This window comes from Homarus americanus, unplaced genomic scaffold (genome assembly GCF_018991925.1).
Source record: "Homarus americanus isolate GMGI-L3 unplaced genomic scaffold, GMGI_Hamer_2.0 scaffold32520, whole genome shotgun sequence".
In the NCBI taxonomy this organism is placed as follows: Eukaryota; Metazoa; Arthropoda; class Malacostraca; order Decapoda; family Nephropidae; genus Homarus; species Homarus americanus.
In genome coordinates, this window is record NW_024734006.1 from 842 (window position 1) to 21,669 (window position 20,828).

At 44.7% G+C, this 20,828-nt stretch overlaps 1 pseudogene; it reads right to left on the reverse strand.

Annotated features, from left to right (window-relative positions):
* Positions 1–991: 991 nt before the first annotated feature.
* LOC121870099 lies at positions 992–1,147 on the reverse strand (annotated as a pseudogene).
* Between the last annotated feature and the right edge of the window lie 19,681 nt (positions 1,148–20,828).

Below are 20,828 nucleotides of genomic sequence, written 5' to 3' on the forward strand. Positions count from 1 at the left end.
ACATTACCAGGCAGGAAGGTTTGAGGGGCTTGTCGCGGGGGTACCAGCGGCCATGGCGCCGGCACTCCCACCCTGACTCCGTTCCTTCTCATTGAGTGGTAAATAGCCAATAGGAAAAGTGTTCCAGCAGAACATCTCTCGCAGAGTCATATACACACACAGTTTTAATGCATATACGCTCGTGTTCCGCCCTTACTCGGCCGCACCTTTGCCGCTTAAACTTTGACCTCTTTCCCCGTTCCGCATGCCACAGCAGTGGCACTTGTTTATCCGGAGAAAGAGGCGAGTCGCAGTATTAATTGGCGTGGCGGCCTTTCCGGCTGCAGAACTAGTGCTCTATCGGCGAGCCGTTATGAGGCGCAACACCGTCTTTAACGCGTTTAGAAGAACTCCCCTGCCTCCTCCCAGTCATGAGATAGACGTGGACTCGTGGCGAACTCTCAAAGAGAACGCCCACACCGCGTCTGACCGTGGGAGAGGGTGGAGGAGCGTGAGGAAAAGCGGCGTCACCCAAGCATTCTCATCTCTCTGCCTGCACCACTACATGGTAGACTGCGGGCCCAGGCGCACTCATCAATTTAGGTTCCACTGCAATGCATGCCAAGCACTCTTTTCGAGGTGATAGACGAAATTCCGGCGGGGCTTACTTAAAAGATATCCGACCCGGTTTCGTTTCCTCTTCGTGGGATGGAGTGCCTCTTAGAACATGTGCAGCATCAGCCATGAGCGGCCGACGGCCATTCGTGTCTCTGTGGACAGCAGGCAAAAAGCGCCGCCTCCAGTTATTTGCGAGGGCGACAACTGTCGCTTTGTTGTGGTTGAATGTGGGTGCGCCAAGTCCATGGACTTGCTAGTGATAGGCTTGCTTGTTTTAAGGGCACGCCTCGCGCAAGGCGCGATTAAACCAAGGCGGAAGCTCGGTTCGGGTTACCCTCGTGTCGGGAGACAGTCAGCAGGCACCGAACTCGCAGCAACGATGGATGTATATTTCCGACCCTCGTGAAGTGGCGGCGACAAGCTCATATGGCTGCCGCCGCCTATGCGTTCAACTTGTCGATGTATCTGGTATTCTTGCGATTCACATACCGACACGCAGTTTGCTGCGGTCTTCATCGACCCACGAGCCGAGTGATCCCCGTTAAGAGTTGTGTATTTGCCATTTGGTCTTTTGCGACTAACCATCACAGGTCGAGTCTCAATGAAAGGGTTTGACAGACATAGCCCAAGTTTGTGGTTTGGGTTTGGCCGGACGGCTTGTTGTTGTTTTTGACACTTGAATTTCACTCTTTTTGGGTCAAGAGGCTTATTCGCCGTAGTAAGGAACGGACGGGCAGCCGTCCAAAGCCCGTCCGTCCTCCTCCGGTCTTCGCGCTCTCGCCCGAGTGTGGTCCACCTACAGCGTGGTGGTACCTATTTTTGTGCGGGGGCGGGATTGTCCTCTTTCGCTGCTGGAGTTGCCAGAGCAGAGCCGAGACCGCCCAAATCAGGAGAGTAGTAGTAGTTTTAAGAGCGCCGTTCTCTTTCTCTCTGTTAATGATCCTTCCGCAGGTTCACCTCGGAAACCTTGTTACGACTTTTACTTCCTCTAAATGATCAAGTTTGGACATCTTTCCGTCAGCTCGAGGCGACGACCCCAGAAAACCCTCGCGGGCAACGGGGCCGACAATCCAAGAGCGCCAGTCCGAAGGCCTCACTAAATCATTCAATCGGTAGTAGCGACGGGCGGTGTGTACAAAGGGCAGGGGCGTAGTCAGCGCAAGCTGATGACTTGCACTTACTGGAATTCCTCGTTCATGGGAAACAATTGCAAGCCCCAATCCCTATCAAGAAAGGCTTTGAACGGGTTACCCGCTCCTCTCGGAGGGAAAACTCGTTGATCCCTTCAGTGTAGCGCGTGCGAACATCTAAGGGCATCACAGACCTGTTATTGCTCAATCTCGTGGCTAGAATTGCCGCTTATCCTCTAAGAAGTTGCGAACTGGACACCATTTTCTGGAGATCCGTCGACTACTTAGTAGGCCAGAGTCTCGTTCGTTATCGGAATTAACCAGACAAATCGCTCCACCAACTAAGAACGGCCATGCACCACCACCCACCGAATCGAGAAAGAGCTCTCAATCTGTCAATCCTTCCGGTGTCTGGGCCTGGTGAGGTTTCCGTGTTGAGTCAAATTAAGCCGCAGGCTCCACTCCTGGTGGTGCCCTTCCGTCAATTCCTTTAAGTTTCAGCTTTGCAACCATACTTCCCCGGAACCCAAAGACTTTGGTTTCGGAAGCTGCCCGCCGGGTCATGGGAATAACGCCGGCGGATCGCTAGTTGGCATCGTTTATGGTTAGAACTAGGGCGGTATCTGATCGCCTTCGAACCTCTAACTTTCGTTCTTGATTAATGAAAACATCCTTGGCAAATGCTTGCAGTAGTTCGTCTTGCGACGGTCCAAAATTTCACCTCTAGCGTCACGAATGCCCCCGCCTGTTCCGATTAGTCATTACCTCTGGTTCCGAAAACCAACAAAATAGAACCGAGGTCCTATTCCATTATTCCATGCATCACCATTCGGGCCATTCAAATAGCCTGCTCTGAGCACTCTAATTTTTTCAAAGTAAACTCTCCGGCCACTCGGGACACTCGACAAAGAGCATCCTGCGAGGCCGGCGGCTGTTCGGAGCGTGACAGTAAACACCGGGCGGTGCACCGTCAGTCCGGAACTGAGATCCAACTACGAGCTTTTTAACCGCAACAACTTTAATATACGCTATTGGAGCTGGAATTACCGCGGCTGCTGGCACCAGACTTGCCCTCCAATGGATACTCGTTAAAGGATTTAAAGTGTACTCATTCCGATTGAGGCCTCGGATGAGACTCACATCGTTATTTTTCGTCACTACCTCCCGTGCGGGGGAGTGGGTAATTTGCGTGCCTGCTGCCTTCCTTAGATGTGGTAGCCGTTTCTCAGGCTCCCTCTCCGGAATCGAACCCTGATTCCCCGTTACCCGTTATAGCCATTGTAGGCCCATAACCTACAATCGAAAGCTGATAAGGCAGACACTTGAAAGAAGCGGCGCCGGTGCGGAGACCGTGCGCTCAGCCCGAAGTTATTCAGATTCACCACAGGTGGATTACGGACCGGGGCCCGACCAGATTTGAACTAATAAAAGCGCTCTTCCCTTGCGGTCAGAGACCAATTGCATGTATTAGCTCTAGAATTGCCACAGTTATCCAAGTAAGTGGGTTTACAGATCAATGAAACATAGCTGATTTAATAGGCCATTCGCGGTTTTCTTAGCGATCGGCTTGTACTTTATGCATGGCAATCTTTTGGAGACAAGCATATGACTACTGGCAGGATCAGCAGGTAGCTGCTGCTGTTGGTGGCCTATCCGCGGCTGACCCAAAATAATTGAAGATTGAGAGGCAGAAGACATTGAAGCTGAGGACGCACGTTGGCCTTAGAGAAATAGCAAACCAGATGATCAGATCAAACTGCACCTTCTCTTGCTATCCTCGGCGCCGACAGCGCCACCGTGTGTGCCAATCTCCTCCCTTATCCGCTCCTCTTCTCTTTGCCCCACCTCCAGCGAGGCAGCCGACATTGGGCGAGGACCGCCGTTGGCGATCTCCTCCTGCTCGCTCCTCTTCTCTTTGCCCCAGGCAGAAGACATTGGGCGAGGACCCGCACGTTGGCCTTGAAATAGCAAACCAGATGGTCAGATCAAGCTGCACCTTCTCCTGCTTTATCCTCGGCGCGGCAGCACCAGTGTGTGCCAATCTCACTCCTTATCCTCTCACTTCTCTTTTAGCGAAGACAGCCGACATTGGGCGAGGACGCACGTTGGCCTTAGAGAAATAACCAAACCAGATGATCAGATCAAACTGCACCTTCTCGCTATCCTCGGCGCCGGCTTGCTTTCTAGCGTGTGCCAATCTCCTCCCTTATCCGCTCCTCTCCTCTTTACCCAGCTCCAGCGAGGCAGCCGACATTGGGCGAGGGACCGCACGTTGGCCAATCTCCTCCCTTATCCGCTCCTCTTCTCTTCTCTTTGCCCCAGCGAGGCATAAGACATTGGGCGAGGGACCGCACATTGGCCCATCTCCTCCTCTCTCTCTTTCTCTTACTGTTTGTGGGGACGTGGGCTCATGAGCGCCTTCGTCGCCCAATATTGGTTAGGTTGTGTATTTCACGGGTGGGAACCGCCATCATCGTTGTTAGGTGATGGGGTAACCCAACGTGTGCTTTGACGAGTTTTGGCTGCTAAACTCTCTTTTTAGTATACTCGGCTCCCAGACTGCGCCCTGGTCGTGTTGAACCATGAGCGTTGTCTATGCACATTTAGGGTAGCCGTTTGCGCGTGGAATAGTGCAATGAATCTCGGTCAAGAGACGGTTGGGCGCTGCATTGAAGGCCGGCACAGACGCGAAGACGGGGTGATCAGCCAACGCAAGTCCGGTAAGTTGGGCAGACAGCAAGGCGAAGGGGAGCCCCGTTCCGGACTGAAAGGCCGCAGCATATGCTGTGACGGAAACTAGTAGGGTGGCGACGTGTGCGCCGAGAGAGAGAGAGAGAGACGGAGTAAATAATGTCCAAACGGAAGAGAGACCTGGCAAGTGTAATTGATAGAGCGCGAGCCTACTCGCCATAAGCCCGCTCCACTGCCATTCCTCTGATCCAATGAGACTAAAATCTCTCTCTCTCTCTCTCCTTCTGCTCCAGCCATTGCAGGGCAGGAAGCGACGGCAATTTTGGTTGTTGTTTTTGAATGCCGCGCTTTGCTTCGCAGAGGCGCCGAAGCGCTCCGCTGGGGGGCGGAAGATATTTCACACCGAATATGTGTGTGAAGGCACCCTCTCCCCTTAATATAGTGAAATAGTGCAATCCAGCATACAAGGTCGGACGATAGGACATTCACCGTACCGCACCTCGAGAGTGGATGTTGGGTAAGGTTAAAACCGGACTGTTCGCAGACAGCCGAATAACCCGGTTCAGGACTAATTGGTGGATGCAACATCATGATGATGCTGCTGCTGTCGCGGAAACCGCAGTGGCGACGTGAGAGAGTAATAATGTTCAATAGGGAGAGCGACCTGGCTGAGATTATGGTGATAGATGCGCGAGCCTACTCGCCAAATATCAGCCATTGCAGGGCGGGGAGAAATCGTGCCGGCAATTTTTGGTTGTTGTTTTTGAATGCCGCGTTTTGCTTCGCAGAGGCGCCGAAGCGCTCCGCTGGGGGGCGGAAGATATTTCACATCGAATATGTGTGTGAAGGCACCCTCTCCCCTTAATATAGTGAAATAGTGCAATCCAGCATACAAGAGCGGACGATAGGACAGTCACCGTACCGCACCTCGAGAGTGGAAGTTGTTTGATCGTTTGTTAGGCAAGGTTAAAACCTGACTGTTCGCGAACAACCGAATAACCCGGTTCCGGACTTACAATTAGACACAACATCATGATGCTGCTGCTGTCACGGAAACCGTGGTGGCGACGTGTGCGCCGAGAGAGAGTAATAATGTTCAATAGGTAGACAGACCTGGCTAGTGAAATTCATAGATCGCCCTCCACAGCCATTCCTCTGACCCCATGAGACTATTTTCTCTAAAAAACCTTCTGCTGCTCCAGCCAATACAGGCCAGGGAAGGGAAAGCCACGGCAGCTTTGGTTGTTGTTTTTGAATGCCGCGCTTTGCTTCGCAGAGGCGCCGAAGCGCTCCGCTGGGGGGCAGAAGATATTCCACACAGAATAGGTGTGTGAAGGCACCCTCTCCCCTTAATATAGTGAATTAGTGCAATCCAATATACAAGGGCGGACGTTTTCATCACCGTCTCCCACTCGGTGTGTGCAGATTCTCGGATCATTTTGTAAAGTATGCTCTTAAATCGACCCCCGATTGACTTTGACGGTCTCCCATTCAGGTGTGCAAGTTTCGGTAGTATGCTATTGAAATCGACCCCTGATTGACTTTGACTGTCTCCCATTCGGGTGTGCAAGTTTCTGTAGTATGCTATCAAATCGACCCCCGATTGACTTTGACGGTCTCCCATTCGGGTGTGCAAGTTTCTGTAGTATGCTATTAAATCGACCCCCGATTGACTTTGACGGTCTCCCATTCGGGTGTGCAAGTTTCTGTAGTATGCTATTAAATCGACCCCCGATTGACTTTCACTGTCTCCCATTCGGGTGTGCAAGTTTCTGTAGTATGCTATTAAATCGACCCCCGATTGACTTTCACTGTCTCCCATTCGGGTGTGCAAGTTTCTGTAGTATGCTATCAAATCGACCCCCGATTGACTTTGACGGTCTCCCATTCGGGTGTGCAAGTTTCTGTAGTATGCTATCAAATCGACCCCCGATTGACTTTGACGGTCTCCCATTCGGGTGTGCAAGTTTCTGTAGTATGCTATTAAATCGACCCCCGATTGACTTTGACTGTCTCCCATTCGGGTGTGCAAGTTCTCTGTAGTATGCTATCAAATCGACCCCCGATTGCCTTTGACGGTCTCCCATTCGGGTGTGCAAGTTCTCTGTAGTATGCTATCAAATCGACCCCCGATTCACTTTGACGGTCTCCCATGCGGGTGTGGAACTTCTCTGGTATGTTGTATAATATGACCGAGTTGCCCCTACCCCTTACTATAGTGAAATAGTGCCATCCAGTGTACAAGGGCGGCCGCTTTCATCACCGTCTCCCACTCGGTGTGTGCACATTCTCGGATCATTTTGTATAGTATGCTATTAAATCGACCCTCGATTGACTCTGACGGTCTCCCATTCGGGTGTGTAAGTTCTCTGTAGTATGCTATTAAATCGACCCCCGATTGACTTTACGGTCTCCCATGCGGGTGTGGAACTTCTCTAGTATGTTGTACAATATGACCGAGGTGCCTCTACCCCTTACTATAGTGAAATAATGCCATCCAGCGTACAAGGGCGGACGTTTTCATCACCGTCTCCCACTCGGTGTGTGCAGATTGACTTTGACGGTCTCCCATTCGGGTGTGCAAGTTTCTGTAGTATGCTATTAAATCGACCCCCGATTGACTTTGACTGTCTCCCATTCGGGTGTGCAAGTTTCTGTAGTATGCTATTAAATCGACCCCCGATTGACTTTGACTGTCTCCCATTCGGGTGTGCAAGTTTCTGTAGTATGCTATTAAATCGACCCCCGATTGACTTTGACTGTCTCCCATTCGGGTGTGCAAGTTTCTGTAGTATGCTATTAAATCGACCCCCGATTGACTTTGACTGTCTCCCATTCGGGTGAAAGTTTCTGTAGTATGCTATTAAATCGACCCCGATTGACTTTCACTGTCTCCCATTCGGTGTGCAAGTTTCTGTAGTATGCTATTAAATCGACCCCGATTGACTTTCACTGTCTCCCATTCGGTGTGCAAGTTTCTGTAGTATGCTATCAAATCGACCCCGATTGACTTTGACGGTCTCCCATTCGGGTGTGCAAGTTTCTGTAGTATGCTATCAAATCGACCCCGATTGACTTTGACGGTCTCCCATTCGGTGTGCAAGTTTCTGTAGTATGCTATTAAATCGACCCCGATTGACTTTGACTGTCTCCCATTCGGTGTGCAAGTTCTCTGTAGTATGCTATCAAATCGACCCCGATTGACTTTGACGGTCTCCCATTCGGTGCAAGTTCTCTGTAGTATGCTATCAAATCGACCCCGATTCACTTTGACGGTCTCCCATGCGGTGTGGAACTTCTCTGGTATGTTGTATAATATGACCGAGGTGCCCTACCCTTACTATAGTGAAATAGTGCCATCCAGTGTACAAGGGCGGACGCTTTCATCACCGTCTCCCACTCGGTGTGTGCACATTCTCGGATCATTTTGTATAGTATGCTATTAAATCGACCCTCGATTGACTCTGACGGTCTCCCATTCGGGTGTGCAAGTTTCTGTAGTATGCTATTAAATCGACCCCGATTGACTTTGACTGGCTCCCATTAAGTTTCTGTAGTATGCTATCAATTGACTTTGATTCAAGTTTCTGTAGTATGCTATCAAATCGACCCCGATTGACTTTGACGGTCTCCCATTCGGGTGTGCAAGTTTCTGTAGTATGCTATTAAATCGACCCCGATTGACTTTGACGGTCTCCCATTCGGTGTGCAAGTTTCTGTAGTATGCTATTAAATCGACCCCGATTGACTTTGACTGTCTCCCATTCGGGTGTGCAAGTTTCTGTAGTATGCTATCAAATCGACCCCGATTGACTTTGACGGTCTCCCATTCGGTGTGCAAGTTTCTGTAGTATGCTATTAAATCGATTGACCATTGTTTCCAAATCGACCCCGATTGACTTTGACTATTCGGGTGTGCAAGTTTCTGTAGTATGCTATCAAATCGACCCCGATTGACTTTGACGGTCTCCCATTGTGCAAGTTTCTGTAGTATGCTATTAAATCGACCCCGATTGACTTTGACGGTCTCCCATTCGGGTGTGCAAGTTTCTGTAGTATGCTATTCAATCGACCCCCGATTGACTTTCACTGTCTCCCATTCGGGTGTGCAAGTTTCTGTAGTATGCTATCAAATCCCCGATTGACTTTGACGGTCTCCCATTCGGTGTGCAAGTTTCTGTAGTATGCTATTAAATCGACCCCGATTGACTTTGACGTCTCCCATTCGGGTGTGCTTTCTGTAGTATGCTATTAAATCGACCCCGATTGACTTTGACTGTCTCCATTCGGGTGCAAGTTTCTGTAGTATGCTATTAAATCGACCCCGATTGACTTTCACTGTCTCCCATTCGGTGTGCAAGTTTCTGTAGTATGCTATCAAATCGACCCCGATTGACTTTGACGGTCTCCCATTCGGTGTGCAAGTTTCTGTAGTATGCTATTAAATCGACCCCGATTGACTTTGACGGTCTCCCATTCTTTCTGTGGTATGCTAAATCGATCCCGATTGACTTTGACGGTCTCCAGTGCAAGTTTCTGTAGTAACCCCCGATTGACTTTGACGGTGTCCCATTCGGGTGTGCAAGTTTCTGTAGTATGCTATTAAATCCCCGATTGACTTGACGGTCTCCCATTCGGGTGTTTCTGTGGTATGCTATCAAATCGATCCCCGATTGACTTTGACGGTCTCCCATTCGGGTGTGCAAGTTTCTGTAGTATGCTATTAAATCGACCCCGATTGACTTTGACGGTCTCCCATTCGGTGTGCAAGTTTCTGTAGTATGCTATTAAATCGACCCCCGATTGACTTTGCTCCCATTCGGTGTGCAAGTTTCTGTAGTATGCTATTAAATCGACCCCGATTGACTTTGACGGTCTCCCATTCGGTGTGCAAGTTTCTGTAGTATGCTATCAAATCGACCCCCGATTGACTTTGACGGTCTCCCATTCGGGTGTGCAAGTTTCTGTAGTATGCTATCAAATCGACCCCGATTGACTTTGACGGTCTCCCATTCGGGTGTGCAAGTTTCTGTAGTATATTAAATCGACCCCGATTGACTTTGACGGTCTCCCATTCGGGTGTGCAAGTTCTCTTGGTGCATTTGAAGTATGAGTTGAGTTTAATGAAGTTGATTTCGTCATAGGCACGGTGCTGTGCTGTGCTGTGCCATCGACAACACCAATAAGGAAGGGGCATCTATTTTTACTTAGGCTAGCATACCTAAGTTAAAGCAAACTCCCTTGCCAATACAAGAAGGAAGAGGATTTCTTATAGTCTAATAAACAATTCATCATGACCAAATACAGTATCTAACAGGGGTCCGGGGGCGCAGCCAAACTAACCATTTGATTGCATTATCTCTGAGAATAGTTAGCAATTATCCATTTGATTGCATTATCCCAGGTTAAGGGGTTGTGTGTGGTTCCATATCACCAGATTTATTAAAAACTCTACGTCAGGCTAAACAGTTTAGGCTAGATAGTACGATACGATACGAAGTCATTAGTTAAGAGGTGAAAGAAGATTATTAGGAATTGAAGAAAAAGGTGGTGAAACTGAAATACAGTAGGAGTAGAAAGAATCTGGGCTCAATCGCTTCATCTTTCTTATTGGTGTTTTGTCTTTGTTCTGCTCCCTTGGGTCGTCAGACCTTTGTATTAATATTGGTTTATTTATATAATGCTGCTTATTATTATTATTTTTGTTATTGTTGGAGTTAGTGAGCCCGCCCAGGTCCTTGTGTAACTGGGAGGGTAGTCACATTTTTTTTTGGTGTTAGTTAAGTGTTAGTTGTGTTAGTCTAAAGGTACACTGTATGCCAGGTTCTTAGTGGAGCTGGTTGGTCACTCTCATCTTTATTCCTCTAGTAATGTTTTATGTAGAAATGTGTATATTGAGGCAGGAGGTGGTTCAATTACTTCTTCCTGTCTATATTATTTTTCCAGTTTTGATATGTTTCTGTGTTAAGTTCAGTCACTTTTTTCCAAATATTTAGCTTTGTTGTGTATATCTACATTGATTGCTAAGAGGTTTGCTCTCTTGTGTAGCTGTTCATTATTGATGTGGTCTGTATATTTTATGTTATATATAAATCTGAGGGCTATATTTTGTACTGTTTGTAACCTTTTAATGCACGTTTTACTAAGGGTGTTCAATGGGATGGGTGGGTAGTCCATAATTGATTTGACAAGGGCAATATAAATCTTTCTTTTGTTATTAATGCTAAGGTTCTTAAAGCGTTTTATTTTTGATAATCTTATTCTTGCCTGTCGTTCTTTATCTTTTAAGTATGTTATATATCCTCTTTTTGTTAGTTTTAATCCAAGCATCCTACCTTCAGTGTCGTGGGTATAGTTCCTGGTCGACTATTACTGGACTTGTTTTAATCTTGGCTATTGGTATTATCTTGAATTTGTTCTTATTTGTCCTGATTTTCCATTTTTCTCAAAATCATTTATGTTTTTTATCGCTCTTACCGTGTAGAGTGCCATAAATTGAGTTGATTTTCCTGGGTATGATACTATTTGAGTAATATCATCAGCAAACATTACATATTCACTAAAGGGGGTAGGTTGAGGTGTGTCTGAAGTATAAATTGTATATAGTGTTGGAGAAAGGCATCCTCCTTGAGGTACTCCACTCTCAAGATTAAACATAGTTCCTAAAAAGTTTCCAATTTGAATTTGTGCTCTCCTATCATCTAAATAGTTACACAATATTCTTAGCATGTATTCGTTAAGTCCCAGTTTTAATATTTTATATTTCAAGCCTAAATGCCCAACTTTATCAAAAGCCTTAGAAACATCCCTTAAAATTATATTGATCTGGTTACCCTTGCTTTTTTCTATTGCAATTATTTCCGTTATTATAGCTATTGCAGTTAGGGTATTTCTATTGGGCATAAATCCATGTTGTCTGTTGTTAGTTTTCCCATGTTGTGTTAAAAAGGCTATAAGTCTTGAATTTAATATTTTTCCAATAGTTTCCCGGTAATTTCTAATAAAGATATTGGCCTGTAGTTTAATATTTCCTTATTGTCCTTACCCTCTTTAGGAATAAATATCATTTTAGCATATTTTAGTTTGTCTGGAAAGTAACCAGTTATTAAGCATGCGTTATAAATGTTTAATAGTGTATTTAAAATGTTTTCAGGTAGATTCATGATCATATTTCGTGTAATACCTGTGAGCCCAGGGGCTTTTTCCTTAAATTTCCTCAGACAGTGCATCATTTCTCCCATGGTTATTATTTGATTATTAGGTAATAAGTTATAGTCTATATATTGCCTTGGGGTGATTCTATATTTGTCTTCCCATTTCTTCTTCTATCCTTTCTTCGTGTTCACTATCAAAATCTTCATTTTCCTCATCTGATATTTTAAAAACTTTTACCCATTCCTTTTTGAATGCTGACTCTTGTTCATTTTCCTCGTGCAATTTTGTTCCATTTTGGTCTTTAATGTATGGTGTTTTTTGCTTGTTGTGCCCCTCATCTTGTTTATGGAAGTCCAAAATGTTTTTGTGTCTTTAGTCATGTCAGCCGCCATTATAATATCATTCCATTTTTTATTGTTTGCTTCCTTACATGCGTCTCTTAATTTTATCTGTAGTGCTATCTGTGTCGTATATAGTGTTACGAACCCCTCCACCCAGCACTACGAAGCACGCCATCTATTGTCCTGATCTACCTACCCAGCACCACGAGCAACGCCATCTAGGGACGAGACACGAGTATGACTCGTCTTAGTTACCACTCGAGGTTTCCCTTCTCCCTATCCTGGTTGTTGCGTCACCTCCAATTCGAGGAGAGCACTTGGCTCTGGGAAGTGACCACAGGATCATCTATCCTCTAAACCTACGTACGTGCAGTGACTACCTACCGTCTTCTACAATACTCAGCCTTACTCGTCAGCCATCTCAGCTCCTCACTTAAGTACTAGTATCTCTTGTATTAATTTCCCCGTCCTTGCTTCGAGATTGTTTTATGTTTATTAATATGTATATACTGTTAATGTTTAGGTTAAGTTTGGTTAAGGGTAATTTATAAGCTGAATATTTTGTTAAGGGATTTATGGTACTCTATTATATACAACGAAAACTCGCATCCTTTGTCTACCCTTTTATAGTCCGATTGTCTTTGTTTTTATTGTTGTTACCTGTTGGGATCTGGGTAGACGTATAACTATATTCTAAATCCCCAACTCGTAACAAATGGCGACCGTGACAGGACACGACCTTAAGTACCATATTCCTTCCTCCCTTACTCAGTGTTAATTATTCCTCCCAGTCACTTCTGTTCACAATTGCTTTACGGTGGTTTAAAGTTTCCTTCATATGTGTTTGCATATATTGGTATTATCGTACAGTAAGAGTGACAGACGTAGGATATTAGGTTCCAAGTGTCATAAGGCTTACCTGTTATTACACGTGGCAGTTGTGTAGTAAGTCTTATCGAGTGTAGGGAAGAATCCGGATCTGTTTAATGCCGTACCCTCACTCCAGAGTAGGCTGTTCCATAGTCACTAGTTTACGGTGAAGTGATATCTTGGGACGCCCCGCTCTAGGACCCCATAATTATAAAGCCTCAATTATTGTTCTTCTCATTATCTCATTCAGGGTCAATCATACCATTTATCAGGGTTGTTAATCCGGATCTTTATATTAATGCCGTAATACGCCCTAAGTATATCAGCGGATCTTCCGTAATACGCCCTTCCTCTTTCAAGTATATCAGGTTGTTAATCCGGATCTTTATATTAATGCCGTAATACGCCCTACCTCTTTCAAGTCTCTTATCCTTATCTAAGGATCTTCTCAGAAGAACAATAATCATAAGTGTAATTTCCTAGGTATAACTTGGTTAGTTTTCGGGACTTTCTGGTTATCCACTGCCGTGATATTTTCTAGGGTTATCCACTTATCTTATCTTTGGACCATTAGTTAATTTATCCTATTTTTCTTAACAATGGCCACCTCAGGTTTTGATCTCCAGGATTTTATTGAAAATCCTTCCGTAGCTAAATTACGTGTTAATATCCTGAAGAAAGAATGGAAAGAAATAGCCAACTATTATAATATCCCATTTTCACAGCAACTGACTAAGGAAATGTTAAAAATCATGTGATTGAAGTGCTGGTTCAACATGAAGTTTTAAAAGAATCCGCTGTTGACAGATTAACGCCCATGTCCAAGAAACTTCAACCACTATCCACCACCCTCCTCACTCAGAAGTTGCTTCAGGTCTGGCCCTCAACAAGAAACACAACGAATAGACGCCTTAGAACTGGAACGAGCTAGGTTCGAGTTCCAAATCAAAATGAAAGAACTCGAGTTGGAGCAGGAGTCGGAACAGGCCAAGTTGGAGCACAAGTTGGAGCATGAGGGAAGGTCGGAACAGGCCAAGTTGGAGCATGAGGAAATGATGGAACGGGCCAAGTTGGAGCAGGAGGTTAGACTGAAAGAACTACAGGTAAGAGATAGAAGTCACCTTAACATCGGAGTTTAGATCAAAGGAAGTGGCATTAAGAGAAACTAGCTGCTTTTAACCCTGCTACTGCTTCTTCCCTTGTTCCCGGGTTTGATGAATCCGATATGGACGGGTCATTTAGGACTTTTGAGAAAATAGCCGGGAAGAATGAGTGGCCAAAGGACCAGTGGGTGTCAGTGTTAGTTCTAAATTATATGGTAAGGCTCGTAGAGTTTATAACTGTTTAGACCAGACTGATGACTATGATAACGTAAAAAGAATATCCTCACCTCTTATGCTATCACGCCAGATGGATACCGGCAGAAGTTTCGTAAACTAACCAAACCATTTTCCCACACCTTTGTTGAGTTTGCTCAAGAAAAGCTTAGGTTTTTAAGAAGTGGTTAGAGGCTACAGAGACCTCCACATTTCAGGATTTGTTAAATTTGGTAGTCCTGGAGGAGTGGAAGAGCAAGATACCATTTCACATCTTGAAGCATGTGGAGGAGCGTGGAGAGGTTAATTTAGGGCGTGCTGCTGAGCTGGCTGATGCGTACGCTTTGTTGGTGGAGTCACTGGGCAGTAGAGAACGTGGTACTTCCCGACATGTTAGGTCCTCCTCTGATGATAACCTTGGAACGTGAGTGGTAGGTCGAAAGGTCCCACACCTACTCCCCGATGCAACCAAGCTTACTTGTTCTTACTGTAAAACCCAGGCCATACGATCCAGAATTGTAAACACCCAAAGTGTCGAATTGCTAAAAGTAGTTCCCTGGATCCCAAGTCCAAACCAATAGCAAATACCAATGTGGAAAGGCCCCATCAGGATCTCTTCTCTTCATTCACCTATGAGGGAAAAATTTCAATCATAGAGGGGTCTCGTTCTTTCCCTATTCGTATACTACGTGATACGGGCGCAGCACAATCTATCCTCCTGTTTAACGTCATTCCCGATATATCTACCGCATTTACTAATGAGAGTGTTCTAATTTCAGATCTCTCCCATTCTTCCTATCCTTTAGCTAAAGTGCACCTCCAATGTCCCTTGATTACTGGGGAAGTGCAAATAGCCATAAGGAAAGACCCAATGCCTGTGTGCGGCATTCATTTATTATTGGGTAATGACTTGGTAGGAGATCTAGTGGTTCCTAACATAAAGACAGTCGACTCTCCCTTACCTGTCAACTCCACCACTGACCTTAAAGAAACTATTCCTCATCTTTTCCCATCTTGTGCTGTCACCCGGTCACAGAGTGTGCGAAATGGGCCCTCTTCGTCTAAAACCACCTCTAATATTTTCCTACCCACAGAAGATCTGTACAATAAGACAATTAGTAAGGATGAGCTCGTTAAAGCCCAACAATCTGATCCATCTTTGACTAAACTTCATCATGCAGCAGTTGAGGGTAAAGATTTTAACACCCTTCCGTGTTTTTATTATCATGAAGGGTTTTGATGAGGGCCTATAGGCCCCTGAGCTTGCCCATCTAGACACGTGGTCTGAAATACATCAAGTGGTAATTCCCACCTCAGTCAGACCAGCATTAATTGCCCTTGCCCATGATGGTATTTCAGGACATTTGGGAATCCTGAAAACATATAAAAAGCTCCTCCAACACTATTATTGGCCTGGACTTAGGAAGGATGTGTCAAAATACCTAAAATCTTGTCATATTTGTCAAATGGTAGGAAAACCAAATGAAAGTATACCAGCAGCTCCCATTAAGCCCATCCCAGTATTTTCTACACCATTTGAAAAGATTGTTGTGGATTGTGTGGGCCCATTACCAAAGACTAAGAAAAATCAATTCCTGCTCACAGTTATGGATACCAGTACACGTTATCCTGAGGCTTTTCCTTAAAAGCATCACTTCAAAAACGTAATCAAACATCTTTTGCACCTTTTCACTTCAGTGGGCATTCCTAAAGAGATCCAATCCGATCAGGGCACCAATTTTACGAGCAATCTTTTCAAACAGGTGATGAAAGACCTCAGTGTGGACCATTGTACATCAATGCTCAAAAAATACTGTATAGAACACCAAAAGGAATGGGATGAAAGCATAGACTTGTTACTCTTTGCCATCAGGGGAATGTCCCCAGGAGTCATTGGGTTTCTCCCCGTTCGAGTTACTATATGGGAGACAAATAAGGGGACCCCTTAAAATAGTAAAGGAGCAGTGGTTTGACACTCCATCTATTAAGCTCGCAACAGTTTCCCAATACATTGACACTTTAAGGGACAAATTAACTGAAGTCCGAACCATTGCTCAGTCAAACTTAAAAAGTCCAAGAAAAAATGGTGAAGTCCCAACCTAAATTAGTTAAAAGATCATTTTCTCCAGGTGACAAAGTGTTACTCTTTCTACCCATTCCAGGCTCTCCCTTAAAAGCAAGTTTACTGGTCCCTATATAGTTGCTAATAAACTATCTCCTCTCAACTATATAGTCCATACTCCTGATCGCAGAAAAGATTCACAACTTGTTCACATTAATCTCATGAAACTTTACCATTCCAGGCAGTCAGAGGAAGACATCCCAGAGGCTATAAGTCAACCTGTATTGCATACGGTTTTGTCAGGGCCGGAGCCGGAGACAGATGACATGGACCTATTGGAGAATTTAGACTTCCCTCTACCTAAAGAAAACCCTACTAACAGTCACATACTCAACAACTTGGATGAGTATTTTCTTCTGAATCCATCTCAAGCAAAAGATCTCACTAAGTTATTATCAACATTTCCTAAAGTCACATCAGACCTCCCAGGGTTTTGCAATATACTTAAACATGATATTAAGCTAATCTCGGATGATGTACAACCCATTAGCAATCAGCCTATCGACTAAATCCACAAAAAAAGAGATTATGAAAAAGGAGGTTTTTTTGTTAAAACATAACTTAGCTGAGCCTAGTACCTCCCCTGGGCTTCACCTTGCCTTCTCATTCCAAAACCCGATGGCACTTTTCGTTTCTGTACCGATTATCGTAAAGTGAACCAGGTCACTGTCTCAGACTCCTACCCTTTACCTTTGATTGAAGATATAATAGACAGCATAGGCTGTGCCAAATTTATCAGTACGGTGGACTTATTGAAAGGATATTATCAAGTGGGACTCACGGATAGGGCCAAAATAATCTCGGCATTTATAACTCCATTTGGTCTTTTTCAATATTTGGTTATGGCGTTTGGCTTTTCTAATGCTCCGGCCACATTCCAGAGGGCCATCAACTTCCTAATTCAGGACCTAGGTGGGACGTTCGCCTACCTGGATGACCTGGTGGTGGTGTCGGACAGCTGGGACGAACATCTGGTGCGTTTGGAGATACTGTTTGCACGACTGCAAGAGACTGGATTCACCATAAACCTGGCTAAATCTGCTTTTGGCCGGGCCTCAGTGACTTACCTGGGACATATCGTTGGGCATGGTATGGTGAGACCCAAGGACGCAAACGTTAGAGCCATCTTGTCCTTCCCCACTCCAAGGACGAGGAAGGAACTCATGCGCTTCCTGGGGATGTGCGGCTACTACCGTCGGTTCTGCAGTAACTTCTCCAGCGTGGCCGGACCCCTCACAGACCTTACCAGTTCTGCGGTCCCTTACATCTGGAACCAGAGGTGCGACCAGTCTTTCCACCGCCTCAAAGCCTTCCTTGCCTCCAAGCCTGACTACACCTCGCCCTTCCATCTGCAAATCGACGCTAGTGGTGTCGGAGTGGGGGCTGTGCTCCTACAACCCGACCCAACCACTGATGTTCTTCACCCTGTGGCATATTACTCCGCCAAGTTGAAAAACATCAGACCAACTACTCGACCATAGAGAAGGAGGCCTTGGCTCTGGTGTTGGCAATAAAGAAGTTTGAATGTTACCTCCAGTCTTGCCCACAAACAACCCTAGTCTTCACCGACCATAACCCACTCACGTTCATCCAAACCAACAAGACCTCCAACCAGCGAATCCTCCGCTGGGCTCTCCTCACCCAGCCCTATAACCTGATTGCAGACTCCTTATCCCGAGCTCCAGTGGAAATGCAGCAGCTACTCTCCAGACGCACCAGGTGATCACCTCCTTCGCGCCCGCGCTACGGAGGTCTTTGGAGGGGGTGTGTTACGAACCCCTCCACCCAGCACTACGAAGCACGCCATCTATTGTCCTGATCTACCTACCCAGCACCACGAGCAACGCCATCTAGGGACGAGACACGAGTATGACTCGTCTTAGTTACCACTCCGAGGTTTCCCTTCTCCCTATCCTGGTTGTTGCGTCACCTCCAATTCGAGGAGAGAGCACTTGGCTCTGGGAAGTGACCACAGGATCATCTATCCTCTAAACCTACGTACGTGCAGTGACTACCTACCGTCTTCTACAATACTCAGCCTTACTCGTCAGCCATCTCAGCTCCTCACTTAAGTACTAGTATCTCTTGTATTAATTTCCCCACGTCCACTTGCTTCGAGATTGTTTTATGTTTATTAATATGTATATACTGTTAATGTTTAGGTTAAGTTTGGTTAAGGGTAATTTATAAGCTGAATATTTTGTTAAGGGATTTATGGTACTCTATTATATACAACGAAAACTCGCATCCTTTGTCTACCCTTTTATAGTCCGATTGTCTTTGTTTTTTATTGTTGTTACCTGTTGGGATCTGGGTAGACGTATAACTATATTCTAAATCCCCAACTCGTAACAATAGCCATCTGTTACTGCCGTGTCTTTCCATATACCTGTTTATTTCATTGTAATAGGTCTGGATTAATTTAACTTCTTCTGGTAGTCTGTTGTTGGGTAATGTTCTAAAGTGTGAAGTAGGAGTGTGTTTGGTTATAGATGTTTTTATTGCTGAGTGCAGTCTGTCCATTTCTGAGTCTATATCTTCTGTTGTTTTCCTTGTAGGTTAATCGAGTGGTGATTACTTAAGTCGTCTTTGAAGCTGTCCCAGTCTGTTTTACTCATTTTCAGTCTCTTTTTATTGGTATCTGTATGGGGCTTGTTGACAGTGTTAGTATAATTGGCAGATGGTCACTGCCTGTATTATTATATGGTAATTGAAAAGGCTTTGTTGTTGGTAAAAATTTTGTCTGGTGTCGATTGTGTATTGTGATTTCTCCAGGTTGGAAAGTTAGGACCCAGATGATTGATTTTCCCTAAATTTATTAATTGATTAAGGGCGTTTCCCACGACGTTATTATTTGTATTGTCAAAAATCCTATGTCTGGCGTTAAAGTCTCCTAAGATGTACATCGGATGACTATTGTTAGCCAATTTTAATAGGTCTTCTATAGGTAAGTAGTAGCAATAATTACGTCTCCTTGAGTTGTATTTATTTTTATTGCTAGAAATTCATCCTGGAAGTCATCAATTAGTTTAAATTTTAAGTTTCTTTTAACCGCTATCGCTACTCCGTCATTTTTCTCGATTTATTTCTTTGGTTTACATAATAGTTAAAGAGTTTTATGTTGTTGTTTTCTGTCTCACCGTGACTGTTTATTAGTATAATGTCAGGGTCAATTTCGCGATATATATTACTTAGGTTAATTCTCTCGGTCTTCCAGTTTCTTACGTTGTGTTGTATTATTCTTAAAGTTCTTACTGTTTGTCTATTGTCCATTATTTCTTATACTTGGATTGTGGCAGTTGGAGTGGAGACCTATCATCCTGTTTCCCGCTTCTGACTCTTCTATACTCTGACGGGTCTACTATTTTAAAGTCTTTGGCCGTAATCTTTAGTTTGTCCGTAGTAATTAGTGACCAGACATAATCTTCACTTAGGGATTTTTCTTGATATGTCCACTTGTATATCCCTCCTTCACAGTTTTTTACTATTGTCCCTCCTGTTGGTCTCGATGTTGGGATTCCATGTTTTGTTGTAGTGATAACTTTTAATCCAATTTCTTCAGCAGATTCAGGTTGTATATTGTGATCAGTTTCCATCTTATCTTCTCTCCTCCTACTCCTTTGTCTGTCCTTTTGTTATTTCTATCTTCTCTTTGTCACTTCTAGTCATTTGTCTGGGATCTCTATCAGTCGCTTGTGTTCCTTGTGTATCAGCTGTTGCTCCTTGCTCAAACCTTTGTTCGTCTTGATGTAGTCTTTCTCTCAGTTCGCTTGCATATGTTGTCTGAAATAGTTTTTCGGATTGTGGATTCTCTGGAAATATCATCTCTGGTAGGTTATTCAATTTAAACATTTTCCTTAATTCCTCATTGTATGATCCGGGTGCAATGATATTGTGCAAATGCATGGATCATACTAATCATTACCTTATCATGTATTGGCTCACTTAGGTTTAATACTGTGGATTCTGGTCTATGAGCCTCTTGGACCGCTCTCTTTGCTATTTCGACGTATGTCGTATCCTTCTTGTCTTGTTCCTTTTTCCTTGTTTCTTGTACTTTATCATGTGTTTTTTATTGGGCATGCCATTGCTAACGTCCTATGTCCTATGTATACATTCCCGTTTCTCTTACAGTTGAGACAGCCAACATGTGTATTCTTACATTCAGTGTAGGTATGGTCGTCGCCTGCACAATCTGCAGTACTTTTTTCTTTTTCCGGACAGTCTCTCGTTGTGTGTTCTTCATATTTGTAGCAGGAGAAGCAAGTTTGCAGACTGATGAATGTCTCCTTCTTTATTTGATGTGGTGTGACTGACATGTTGAATATTAGAAAGCCCTGTTGTAAAACTTTCTCAGCCATTGACACTTCTTCAAACATGAGTATAGTCCTTTATCTTAATGACTTCTTCAATCTTCATCCACCTATTTTGGCGTTCCAGTTCTTCTTTCAGGTCTTCCTCCCGATCTCTTGATCGACTTGACGAACAAAACTGATCTTTTTGCTTTTTGTTCTGGTGGCATGACAACAATAAGGCCTTCATTGTAAAATATATCTCTTGCTTCTTTTGAAAGGATTTTATCTGAATCAAAGTCATCTTTACAGAT